The sequence below is a fragment of the Lepisosteus platostomus genome, chromosome 7 (genome assembly GCF_059453375.1).
Source record: "Lepisosteus platostomus isolate fLepPlt1 chromosome 7, fLepPlt1.hap1, whole genome shotgun sequence".
Classification (NCBI taxonomy): Eukaryota; Metazoa; Chordata; class Actinopteri; order Semionotiformes; family Lepisosteidae; genus Lepisosteus; species Lepisosteus platostomus.
Genome location: NC_142617.1, coordinates 61,993,817 through 62,006,943, shown reverse-complemented (window position 1 = coordinate 62,006,943; position 13,127 = coordinate 61,993,817). Strand labels below are relative to the sequence as shown.

Here is a 13,127-nt window from a genome sequence, read left to right as displayed (position 1 = left end):
TCAGTGCAGCGCAGCACAAGTTTAAAGATTTAAAAAACAAAATCCACCAGCAGTATTAGCACTTTGTAGTCAAAATAGATATAGCTTAAAACTTCAAGCAGAATGTTTCAGAAACTGAAAATTTTGAAAGGTCCATTTTCCATTCTCTTCCTTTAATTTTTAATCGTTTATTAATTTTACAGGTTTCAAAAACAGAAACGAATAGGACCAAAACAACAAAACATTTTAACCAGGTTCCTGGATCCAGGACCTCTTAAATCTAATCAGACAGCTGTGACAGAAGTACCATGTCATAAGGATCTGACTGTGACAGCAACAGACGCCCAAACCCAGACTGTCTCAGCACCTTGGATCTACCATCAGTTAGACAGGGAGGGGCACCAGGGGAGGAAATACAGAAATTCCCATTGCAGCACCAACAGCTGCTATGAGACCAGCCAGCAGCTTTCTGCTGCTGTTTCTGCTGCTGCAAGAGGCCAAAACTGGCATTAACATTTCACAAGAGTGCTAGGTGAGAGCAATGAATATCCCTGCTCAATTGACAAAGCTAAAACAACTGTCTAGGGACAAGAGAGATAACAAAGAACCCAATAAAGGTCAAGCATAACATACATTATGCTGATTATTGTTTTCAGAATCCAAATTTATATTCAATTCAAGCTTTATTTTCCTCTCAGGGAAATCTTTTTTACAGCCGAGTCCAATACAACAATACAACAGCGAGAGACAAACATCACTAACAAAGAATAGAGTACAAGAGTGTTACCAAAGATAAGAGAGCAGTTTTACACCGCTGAGAGTGAGATTGGAGAAGGAATGAAAGATATCCTGACTCTGTTAATCTTACATCTGGGGACAGAGTGGCATCACCCAGATGGGAGTGCTGTAAAGTCACAGTGGAGAGAGTCAAACACCATACTGTTCAAAATACTGTTTCAAGAAATGTCTTCATCTGTAATGTTCAAATCCCTATTCAAACTAGTGACAGTTAATAAAGAATGAAGCCTCAAATTAAAGAACATAAAACAGAGTTCTTATAAGAGCTCAGATTATTTATTGGGCAAACAGACAACCTCATCTTTCAGGCACTCACTGTCCATGCCGGGGGACAGGGATTGTACTGTGACCATAAAGTCCTGGAATGAGCAAGGGCATTATAAATATCTGCTTAAATGTTTAGAGTACAAAGAGGAATTTACCTATATGGAGTTCATAGTTGTAAGAAGCAACAAAACAGAATCAAAATCTTCTGAGATTTTGCAATTTCTTTACTTAATGTCAAGGTGTATCTAAGTGCATAATTATAGGTCACAAATGCAAGCTACAATGTCTATGGGAAATTTAATAAATTCAATTCTGGTGTCCATTATTATTAATTTGCTTAGCACTCGGACATCAATATACAGTGCATATAGACCTATATGGAGAGCCTACAGTTTCTTCCAAAGAATGCCAAGTAACAGAAGCGAAATAACTTAACCAAACAGATTGTGCTTGCAAGACAAAGGAGTAGAAGTAAAATTTGTAGTCTGGCAGAGATAACCTCTCGTTATACTGCAAATCGCACATCCTTCATACTGCAAATTGCAGAAATTAACATTCTCTGCAAATTTAGACATTAGATTTCAAAATCCTAAAGGGGGAGACAGTGGAATAACAAAAAAGAAAAAAGGCACAGTTTCTAAGCTACAAAAACAATCGCACTATCTAGAATAATTCCATTATTCAGAGGATATAAACATGACAATTTTCTAATTTCCCGTTTCCAGCATTTCACAACAAAGTGGATCGATTTTCATTACTCCCAGTTCTTTCCTTTCTTGACTTGAACTTCTGATCTTGATCACGGAGGCCGGATGTGTCTGCAGGTTTTTATTCAAACTGCACTCTTCATGAGATAAACCAGCTGGTTACTGGCTTACTTGAACTGATTTCACATCTTCTTCAGCTCTTCAGACACTGCTGCCTTAAAGACACCCTGAAATCTTGCAGACATACCTGTCCTCTAAGACTGGACACTAAGACAACACTATACAACACATAACGGTTCATCAGAACTATACCAGGCTAAACGTATGAGCTATACTGTACCTCAGAGTGTGACGTTGCCTTTCTTCTTAACTGCCTAGACCACCTCTCCATCCTATTTTATTAACCATATAAATACTTACCAAGTTTGATAGATAGATACTTTATTGATCCCGTGAGGGAAATTGCAGTGCAACAGCAGCTTCACACAGACAACACAGCCACAGTGTAACGAATGATACAATAATAATAGTACAATACATACAATACAATCAGTACAGTGAGGGGTGCACTAAAAGAGTTACTCACAGTCCAGGACACACAAAGAACAAACTAGACTGGACAAACTAGCAGAAGCTGGCCTTAATACTAACTTTTCTACTGTTACTTCAACCATGATTATTTGAAGTATTCCTAGTTGAAATCATCATGAAACACTTCACTTGCCATTCAAAAACAGTTTTTTTGTACAATTTATAAATTTAGAATCGTTACAGCTCTGACTCACAGAAACCACATGGAAACTTCAGAATGCACTTGAAGACAAGGAAAAAAAGAATGTTTATGCCATTCTTTTCTGAGAATGCAGGGTGTTGGGCACTAAACACATTTATTAAACCCCATAAAGATGATCCTACTCTTGACCGGTGACTATTAATGTACCATTCAAGCTTCAGTTGCAGATGTGATAAATTATTGAAGTGAAAAAAACACAGGACAATAAAAAATAAGAAGATAATGGTGTTTCTAATATATAGACATATTTTAATGCTTCAAAGACATTAATAACCAAAAAAAAAACAAATTGAGAAAATTTCAGAGCTAGGAAATACAGTCTTGGACTTAGTAAGTTTAAGATATTTAAGCTATTTGCTCTTATTTCATTTTTTATGCTTTCATCCATTTTACTTGTATCATATTCTTCACAAAACTACCAGTTCTGCACCCTGCTAAGATGAGTGACAGAAACGGTCATCTCAATGCTATTTTTCACACAGGGTAAAAGGCATACATTGAAACCTCCTGGTTTAGCAAATGCTGAAAACCCAAGTGGACAATTTATAAAAGATGTTAGGGTTACTTTTGTCAAGGGTTTTGGCTTGATGCGAGTCTCTCTGGTCCAGTTTAGCTGTCATAAAACCAGAACTCTTCAAAATGAAGTGAAAGCTGGATCTCATGAGCAGGGAACCAGAGAGGAACAGCCAATTTGCACCCTCATGTTCATTAGGCTTTGTCTGTCTGAACAGGCGATAGTGATCAGCTGGAATTGACAGAGAGAATGAGGTGATAAAGAGGACAAATGGAGCGCGAAAAGACTTTGCTCTGGATAGACACCCCCCCCTTCGCCCCATGTTCCTTTGAGAGACAAGGGCACTCGAATAAGAAGGTGATGAGGGAAAATGACAATTAACCGACTGACTGGAGAAAGGCGTATCAGCAGCACAAGCTAAATAGACAAGGAATGTTTTTCCCTTTGAGGACAAATTAAAACTAATGTTAAATTCAGCATCAGATTCATTTACTGGCTTTTGATTACCTGGGAGAGGGACTTTCAACAATTTTTGTTTGCTTTTTCGTCTTTAGATTCTCAAGTTGCTCTCCATAATGTAAGTTACAACACGCAGTTACAACATGCTGTACTTCAGCACCTGAATATTCAAAGCAGCTATTTTACATGCCAAACACCCCCATACTGTCACCTGAGGCCAGCATCACTTGAAGTGGTACTTCAAAATCAGATCACTTTTGGTTTCTGCCTAGTCACACTGAAAAAATGACTTTTTCATTCTGATTTAGAAGCTTCTAAGATTCACTCTCATAAGCCAAATGAATGACTGGAATCTGAAGACTAGGTCAAAGCTGACAATGAATTATCCCAACGCTGGTTCAGAATGCGACACAAATACTGTAGCTCGTTTGCCTGCAGCATCCTGTCTTTCCATAAATAGGCTTTAGAGACTGCAGGCTAAACTCATGCAACCTCTCCAAGAGCAAATGGCCATCGCACTCCAAGCTGAGCCACTACCTGTGGCCAAGAAGACCAGATGGGCTTCCTGCAGCACTACATCAGAAAACAATATGTAATTCAGCAACAGAGGCTTTCAATGGTTACAGACAAGCCATTATAATATACACACTAAATATTGAAATAAAAAGCTTTAAATACAAAATATATAAATATAGACAAAAAGCTCATGCACAGCCTAACTGAAATCATTATACATGCTGTAATTAAGTCCAAATTTGTTTTTAAAAAAGGTGCCTGTATACTGTTAGTACACTGTGTCCTCAAGGACTTCCGTCACTCGTCTCATAAGAATGGGAAAAAAAATTCATGCTCACCATGAAGTCGGGATTGTGGGGAGGGATTCTCCACGTCTTCAGAGAGACATGCCCCAGTTCCCGGGTCTCCCACACTGTTATAACCTTCTGCTGCAGCCAGTTCCTTTGAAGGCTCACCTAGGGAGACAGGCAAAGAAAAGCATGAACCAGGAGACAGAACCAGCACTAACTTCATATAGCTTATCACAAAATGTCTTATCACACACAAAATCACAAGCTCAGTTGTTTTAAATCAATTTGCAATCTCCATCACAACAAAGAACATTAATACCATGCATGTCCTTAATAATACTTTATACATTTCCATTAAGAACATAATTTTGGAGGCTCAAAATAAAGAAAACTGAATTTCATAAGCTTTTTTTAATATTTAATTGGATTTAGAGAGCTCCGTCAAACAGGCAGGACTTTTCAGTCCTGGTCTCCAACCGCTCTCACTGACAAATGTGTTCTATTCCATTTTATAAACAGGTTCCCAGATCCATCATTGGACTACCAATGAGAAATATAAATGGATTTCAAGGAGTGATGGGACTTTGTATAATTATAAAAAAATCCTGTGGCATGCAAGGAGGTTTGAATGAGCATTTTAGGTCCATAGCTGAAGGAAAATGTACGAGAGCAGACTTTCCCTTTTTGTACCAATGGAACATTAGTCTGCCAAGCTGGGATTTGCTCATAGATGATTTTTGATGGCTTCAAAGGTACCAAACACTGTGAGCTTTGTAGCAGTTTAAATTATTTCTCCTACATTATGCATCAGTAACAGCTATTCTGATACAATACTCGATTCCTTTTTTCAAATGCAGTTGAGACACAGATGCAATTATGCAGATTCTGCAAATATGCTGGCAGCCCCATATTTCTGTCTTTGCTTAGGGAAGAAGAGAGTAGCCGTGTCACACACTAATCAGCTGTAAAGTCATCCAGAAGAGCAGGATATTATAGACTGCAAACAAATGTACAGTACATTTCCTACGATTTGTAACAGTACTTTATACACGGATAAAAAGTTTGAGCAGGGAGCTATGTCAGTGTGCAAGACCCAAAGAATCACATAGGTCAACTTCATGCTATGAAGTAAAAGAAGGAAAAAATGAAGCCTTCTCCTAGCATATGCACATATGAAACCTTACGATTTTATAATCCACGTGAACCAGGAATTATAGTTATTGTCTATGTTATTCTCTTTTTGCCTAGCCAAACTAAAAAACGAACAGCCTGTCCTGAAACAAAACTGGGAATAATGGCCAGCAGCAAAAACCTGAGGTTCTCTCACGTAAGCGAATGTTGAAAAAAGAAGAAAACCAATTAGTATAACCTGAAGACTAGGTCATAACCAATAACAGACCCTCCACTTAACTGGTGGCTTGGTTTATCCTGAAGACTCTGTGTTCCAGCAGAAGGCAAATAGAAAAAATACAAGAATGGTAGCAATAAATCCAAGAAATAAACAAGATTTCAGGGCTGTGTAGCTGCAGACGGGAACAGTGTCACAAATAGCACAAATTCTGCTGGTTAGAATCACTTGTTTTAGAACCAAGGCAGTGACTCTTTCACATTAATGATGACAGCTTTCTTCCACAAAAACAGACGTCGACTGTTTCAGCGCCTGCTTTTTCCACTAACAGTTTGAAAAAATGGGAAATGGATATAGAATAAGGATTGCATTCATCAAAACTTGAGGAGCATTTCCTACTTAGTGAAATGTCAGCTTCTCTTTCAGCTCAGAAATGAAATATAGACAAGGATTAGGTAAGTATTTGGAACACCAGTGGGCATTAGGGCTATCCTATGAAGTCTTTGTCCTTGGTCATACAGGCAGAATCTCTTCTCACAGTGAAGGGTAGAAGTATTTTGTGGTGATGAAAAATCTAAGCCCTCCCTTTGTTCTTTCTTTACTTGAATCATTACTAAGACAAAAATAAAGAAAATGATCAGTAGAGTTAATATAATTAAACTTCACAGCTTATCAGCTTTTCTTCCCAGTTAGTTGCATGCAAAATGACTTGTGGTTCCCTCTGAAGTAGACCAGTTCATTAACAGATCTGTCGCTGCCTTCAGTTTAGTTTAGGTGAAGTCACAAGGGTTATATCTCTGCTGTGTTTTTTGGTCATCACAGTGTTGCTCTATGACAATAACAAAGTTCACCCTCAGATCTTTAAAGTTTGTGCCTTTCAAACTGCTACAACATATTACATATCACTCACAGCAGAGCTGACAATTCCAGCCTGGTTTGGCTATTTTAAATTCCACCCATACAGCTGCAATTCCTGTAATTCTTTTACAACATCCAGAAATTGAAATGATCAAGTATGATGAGGTTGATCCTGCTCATATTTCGATTGGAGGAGGAGGATTAAAAAACACAAAAAACAAATGACAGTGTTTCAGAATTCTGTTGAGAAAAAAGCCAATTAATCCATTAACCACAGTGTTTTCCACTGGCACAAAAAACACGAGGCTTCTCTGAAAATGTCAAAACATAGAAAATGAAGAGCACCTAAAAACGGTGATTCACTGCATATTTACTCCGCCTGCAGCTTTTTCCATTATCAATACATACTAGTGTTCTCTCAAGCATTATAGCAAACAAGCAGACTAGTTAATGGCATATAATTACGTTTTCCATGATGCCATACAAGCAGGCTAGGTGCTTCAGGCTCTTGAAATCCTCAAGATTCAATGTCTGAATTTCAATGCCTACTGCAAAATAACTCTTTCACACTTGCAACCAACCATTCACTCACTCATATTCTCTTCTTCTCATCACAATTCTGTTTGTACTCTGATAGTGAGACTGCATCTTATGTTCAAGAAGAAGGAATGATCATATCCACTGAGATTTGGCAAAAGACTTTAAAATCACACATTCCCCGTATGTTGGTTAAAGGGCTGGTACAGCACCTGAAAAATGAAAGTTACAAAGGTACAGTACATCAAAATTCAAAAGCAGGTTTAAGAGGCCATTCATTCCATTTCCATGTATTGCTTTAAAATGATTTTCAAATCAATAAGCATAGTACCTTTGGAGTAAAGAGATTAACATGTTAAGGATTCCCAATGGTGAGAACACTCTCATTTTTTCTTCTCACATTTACTGTCTATTCTAGAATACCTGTTTAAGGAACATGGTCTGTCCTATGCATTTACAAAACTTTCAAAGCTGGCATTAATTTTCCATCATCTTACTGGCATCTGGAAAAAAAGCAGCACTAACTTCAATGTATAAAAATGTCTTATCAGACACAAAATCAGAAGCCAATGTTTTTATCTGTTAGTGATCGCCATCACAACAAAAAACACTAATACAATGCTTGTTCTTAATAATTATTGTTAAATCTCCATAAAGAACATTAGTCTGGAGGTTCAAAATAAGGACATTTGAATTTCGTAAGCTTTTTTCAAAATACACTTGGATTTTGAGAGCTCTGCCGATCTCAAATAGATGACAAACAGTAGATGTTGCCAGCTACAAAAAGTCAGCAGTTCAACCAGACAAACACATTTTAAGGTCTTTCCTTTATAAGAACCTATCTATGTTTGCCTGGTTGCTAACAAAGGACTCAAAAATATAAATAAAACACAGCCTGAGAAGGGGTTAACCCTGGAACTAAACTGCGGTACGTGCAGTTCCTGAAGACCCTGAAATCAGGGGGAAACAGACAAGAAGGCCAAGGATCAATAGGAGGAAAAGCCATGAGCAAATGTTCTATCCATTCTAATTAAATAACAGCTGGGAGCAAAGGAGTTGGATGAGAAGGAGAGAAGATAGATAAGGAGCTGAAAATTACATTGTGTATATCCTGAATAAGCGACCAATAATGGTGTTTTTAAGACTGTTCACACTAGCATGTAACTGATCACACTATTGATCTCACACTTAGAAAAAACAAGGATTACAGCCGACTTCTCAAACTCCTTTTCCTTCAGGGCCTCGTGTTCTCTGGTTTTATGTTCTACCTGAGCTCTCAGCTACTAAGTTGGTCTGATTGTTTAATTAACTGTGTAATTGTTATACTTCTCACCAGGCTCAGAGGTGTTTAGTAGGTGACAGTACCCTTAATGAAGAGAACATTGTTAGCAATCAACTATAAAAGAATTTATGAACAACTCGTATGTATGTCTAAGAACATAATCAGGTCAATTCATTAATTAGCTACTCCATCTGGAACAGAAACCCAGGACCCCACCTACTAGACAGGTAAATGAAAAACAGTCAGAGGAAATCAGCCCTCCCCTCCTCAGGGAATAAAATTAATTTTTCAAGTGAAGACACTAATAAGAAAGCCTGGATCTAAGGCAGCAATCTGCCGTATTGCCATCAATGGAATGGGGTCTAAATCAATTCATTTAAACTCTGAAGCTTTAATCCAATGCTAATTTGTCGTGTGCATTTTAATTCATAACAGATACAACTGCAAGGTCACCACACAGCATGCATGGATCTAGTGCCATTTTTGTCAATAACAAATGTTCCCAAGAAGCAAGCCAAATCAGCTGCAAGAACTGCACATTTGGAAATCTAAAACAATGGGCCACGTCTGGTTGAACTTGATCAAGAAAGGACAATCCAGTCAGATCTAAAAACAATGCTCAACATCTTAACGAAACACAAACCCTGAACAACTCTGAGCTAAGCCTGTCTGGCTCATTACAGATGCTGGCTGCTTCAATGTGCTGGAAATGATGCCATTGTTCAATAAAGGGGAACTACAGTCTCAAATTCTCAGACCAGTTGTTAAATCTCGTTCACAAAATAAATTCATTGACAGTATCAGAAAAGTTTACGAATCTCAAATGAAACACAAAATTGTGAATTTTGATTGCATGGTGTCACAAACTGCTGGGCTCACCACGGGAGATCGCAAGAATTCACAACGATTGCAACATGAAGTGGCCCTTCCTACTCACTAGTCACTGTAATGATTAATGTAATGTGATGTACAAGTAAATAAGTACAAACATTTCAATGTTCCAAAGCGATCTGCGGGCAGAGTTAACTAATAAGTAGATTTTGTCGGCAAAACCACCTAAAAATCGAGAGCAATATTTCTGTTGGATTAAAAGAGCTGTACTGTATTTACGAGTCTGCTTCTTTACAGTGTCATAGGGCCTTTTCACTTCTCCAGAAGTTTTGTCACCTCATTCTGAATTGTAGAATATGGCTAGCACAAATCTGGAAATTTCATCTGTTTTGTGATGTAAATTGAAGGTTTTACACATTACTGTGTACATTTTACTTTCATTGTGGTTTGAAACGCACTCAATGCCGATTCATTCTCACCACAAAATATAAAAATAACATTGCAATTCCCCTGAACATGAAACAATCATATCTGGGATGTACCAAAGCAATACATTTAAATTTAGAGAAATGTAGAGATAATGGATGATAGATGTACCTATCTGTAGATATACATCTTAAGTCACTACAATAAGAGCCAAGGAGAGACTGTAGTGACACGATGCCATAACCTGTGTGCTCACACTACTACAATGATGAGTTGGGCTTTCCCACACTTTCATACAAACCAATTCAGACCTTTCTCTACTTTAAAAGTATCTGCAGAAAGAGAATACATAATCACAAACATGTTTCTGATTGTTGTCCTACTTACTCACAGTAAATCTCTCTAGGGATAGCAGCTTTTATACCCTGCTTTTCCAGTTTAAACTAGTGAAAACAGAAAATCACGTAATTAAATAAAAGGCAATTAAGCTCCAGGAGACTAAGCCAGAGAAAACATATTTCTTCTAAAAATTTTTTATTAAAACATTGCAGGAAAAATTCTATCAATAGTCGTGTACTATAATTGTCTAGCAACTGGTGATTTTATTCTGTCAGGTATTGGTTGATACACTAAAACACCATGGATATCGGTATACTGCACTAACGTAAAGAGTTTTGAAACGAAAAAGATACCATTTTACTGTATTTGCATTTTAAACTCTGGGACCACTCTGGGATGATTACTGAACTATAAGCTTTTTTTTTTTCTTAAGCACCAAAGAAGTGTAATCTTTTCACATAACATAAAATGTAAATGAGTTTCCCAGGATTATAATAATGCACTATTCTGCAGAAGCTATTACAGAACTAAATTCCATGGAAAACATCCTTTGAATTTACATGAAAGGAAAATGGTATAGAATGACATATATGTTCATGGGTAGTGCTGGAAAGAATTTAATAAATTTAGTTTATAGTCTAGATGTTGATTAAAAAATTAATTTGGCAAGTTCCTATTTGTCAAATTTAACACAGATTTACAATAAAATACTGTATATTAACTATATTAACCAGCAGAGATACTTAAGACACTGTGCCTGAATGTCATTTTTGACTGCAACATGACTTCCTATCCAGATGCAGTATTAATAATTTGGTAGCCAAGTGGTAGCAGCTATTTAAAGTCAGATCTGAGCTGCTAAGTTCAGGGGAGGAGAAGACTGTTTGAACACTAACTAGGTCTCCTATTACAGATCCTCGCATTTGTGGAGCAAAAGCAGACACTTTAATTGACACTCGCTCAAGCCTACTGTGCAATAGCGGTTGAAAAACCAAGGCCATAATCCAGTGCTCTCAGACCTCTGATGGTCAACACTAATGTTAGTGGAAGAACTAATACCGTAATCTGATTTTCATGGATTTTCAGATCTGTATTACAAATAAGTGCTTTTGCAACGATGCAATGCACTGCTGTCAGATGGGTGTCCATACACAGTAACTACAAGTGACTTGATGCCTCCAATACCTAATGCAATTCCCAAAATGTAACATAGTAGACTTCACTTCCTTCATAGATCAGTTCATATCTTTTTACAGTGCAATTCATTTAAAACGATAGGTGTTCTCCTTCGTCCCTATTCCAGCTCAAACTGGGACTTAGATCCTATTTTTTAGGATCACCCGATGATGAGATGTCTCCATCTTTACCCATCTCTTACGGTTCTCATGGTCCCTGCCTATCCAGCGTTGAGGGAGATATCCAAGGTTCTACCAAGCTTCACAAGCACGTTAAAAGAATGAGCGAGTTGAAATGCAGCCTTACAGCTCTGGTGCTTGGTGTGGCTGCGCTAAATCGGCAGAATGCCACAGCAGCCTCTTTCAGCTGTGATCAACCATGATCATGTCTCCACCCTTTTCAAAGTTGCTGACGAGGCAGGTCAACCTATTAACGATCTTGTGGGTTAGGTAGCGTTCTGGTGTTGTCCAATTGTCAGGACAAGTGCTTGACTAAGAACATCAAAACAATCATGGTATCATTACAGCTGTCAAGATGTTATTATAGTCATATATAGACATATTGTTCACGTCACCACTGGATACTGGAGGTGGGTTTTCTTATGATTGTTTTCATTTCAAGTTAATAACTAGTAGAAAGTGTGGTGACGATGGTGTGTAGCCACCATCCTGATATCAAAGACATAGATATTATTCTTCACACAACATCAGGAGTTAATATATAGTCAACTGAGGATCCTAATTACTTTTCAGGTTTATGACCTTAACTGGTACTCAATAATCAGCTTCAGTGTGAAAATCTTCTTGCTACACCATCGGCCATGGCAAAACTATATATGCTCTTCCCTGCCTTTAGAAAACCGAGGATACTGATGGAAAAATTGTTCGCTCAAAGTAACAGTAAAGTAATTCTGTGCACATTGCTGTAACTGATATGGATGCTTTTCTTGGAATATTGTCTGCCAAGCAGTAGACTCCAGTCAGCTAGAATTCTTTCTGCCCAATGGTGTTCAAAAGAGCACAAGGAATAGGGATCAGGATGTTCCTGCCATGTTTCAGAACCTGCTGAACTTATTTGGTCTACCCCCGGAGCACCATTGATTTCGCCATTCCATATGGCTGTGCCTGCCGTACCTGTCTATGAGGCATCTCATCTGTGTTCATGTTAAGTTGAGGGTTTGGCTGGTACAGAAGTTTTTTTACAGTGGTCCATCCAATGTGTGTTCTGTTTCTTGACTGCGAGCAGTGCCTTCTTGTCCTTGCCTTGGCCTCAAACTGCCTCCACTTGAAGTGATTCTATTTATAGATTAAAAGTAGAATTTCTATGAAGAATTTGGCAACTTGTGCACAGGGGCTCTCTGGTTTAGCTAAAATGTGGTTTCAAGACAATGATATCAGACATATTATTAGAGCAGTAAAGTGAATATTGATCTAATTACTTTATCTGTCAGACTCCGGACACAACAAAAGTCAATGCTTTATTTCCTGCTACTCATAATTTTACAAAATAGTATTGACTGCATCTGAATGAACAAAAAGAACATCTTGTACAATGCATCACAGCTTACTTTAGGGAATAGCCCAATTGCTAAAATTTCAGATTTAAGCATCTCTCTCGCAGGCTTAGTTGGGGATGTCCTCAGACCTGTATAATTTCTTATTATATAATATATTTAAACCCAGATATCCAGTAGTGACTGGCTTAAATGACTGGCCTTTCTTAGGAAGCTATTTTAGCCCACAAAAACTTAAAAACCTATGGGCTGCTTAGGAACTGCAAATCAATGGCAATGGTAGATAAAGTGTTAAACAGCCCTGCAAGCTTCAGTTTCATCATTTAATCAATTAAGCCACACCCCAAATTTTAAGCTGCAAATTACACTATTCTGTTTTTGACACCCTAAGTCCTAAAAGTCTAAGCTGTACAATGAGTGACATATTATTTGCATCATAAAACAAAATGAAATTGTGGAACAAGGGGCAGCCCCTGCTGGTGCAGCACTAGGAT

General features: G+C 37.8%; 1 protein-coding gene across 5 annotated transcripts in view; it reads right to left on the bottom strand.

Moving 5' to 3' along the window:
- The window catches only part of otud7a (OTU deubiquitinase 7A), a 107,576-nt gene that overhangs the window by 72,839 nt on the left and 21,610 nt on the right, over nt 1–13,127 (bottom strand). For all 5 annotated transcript variants that reach the window (XM_088641610.1, XM_088641609.1, XM_088641608.1 and 2 more), the window contains exon 2: nt 4,372–4,488. The gene's annotated coding sequence lies outside the window, so the exon portion shown is untranslated. The remainder of the gene's footprint in view (nt 1–4,371; nt 4,489–13,127) is intronic.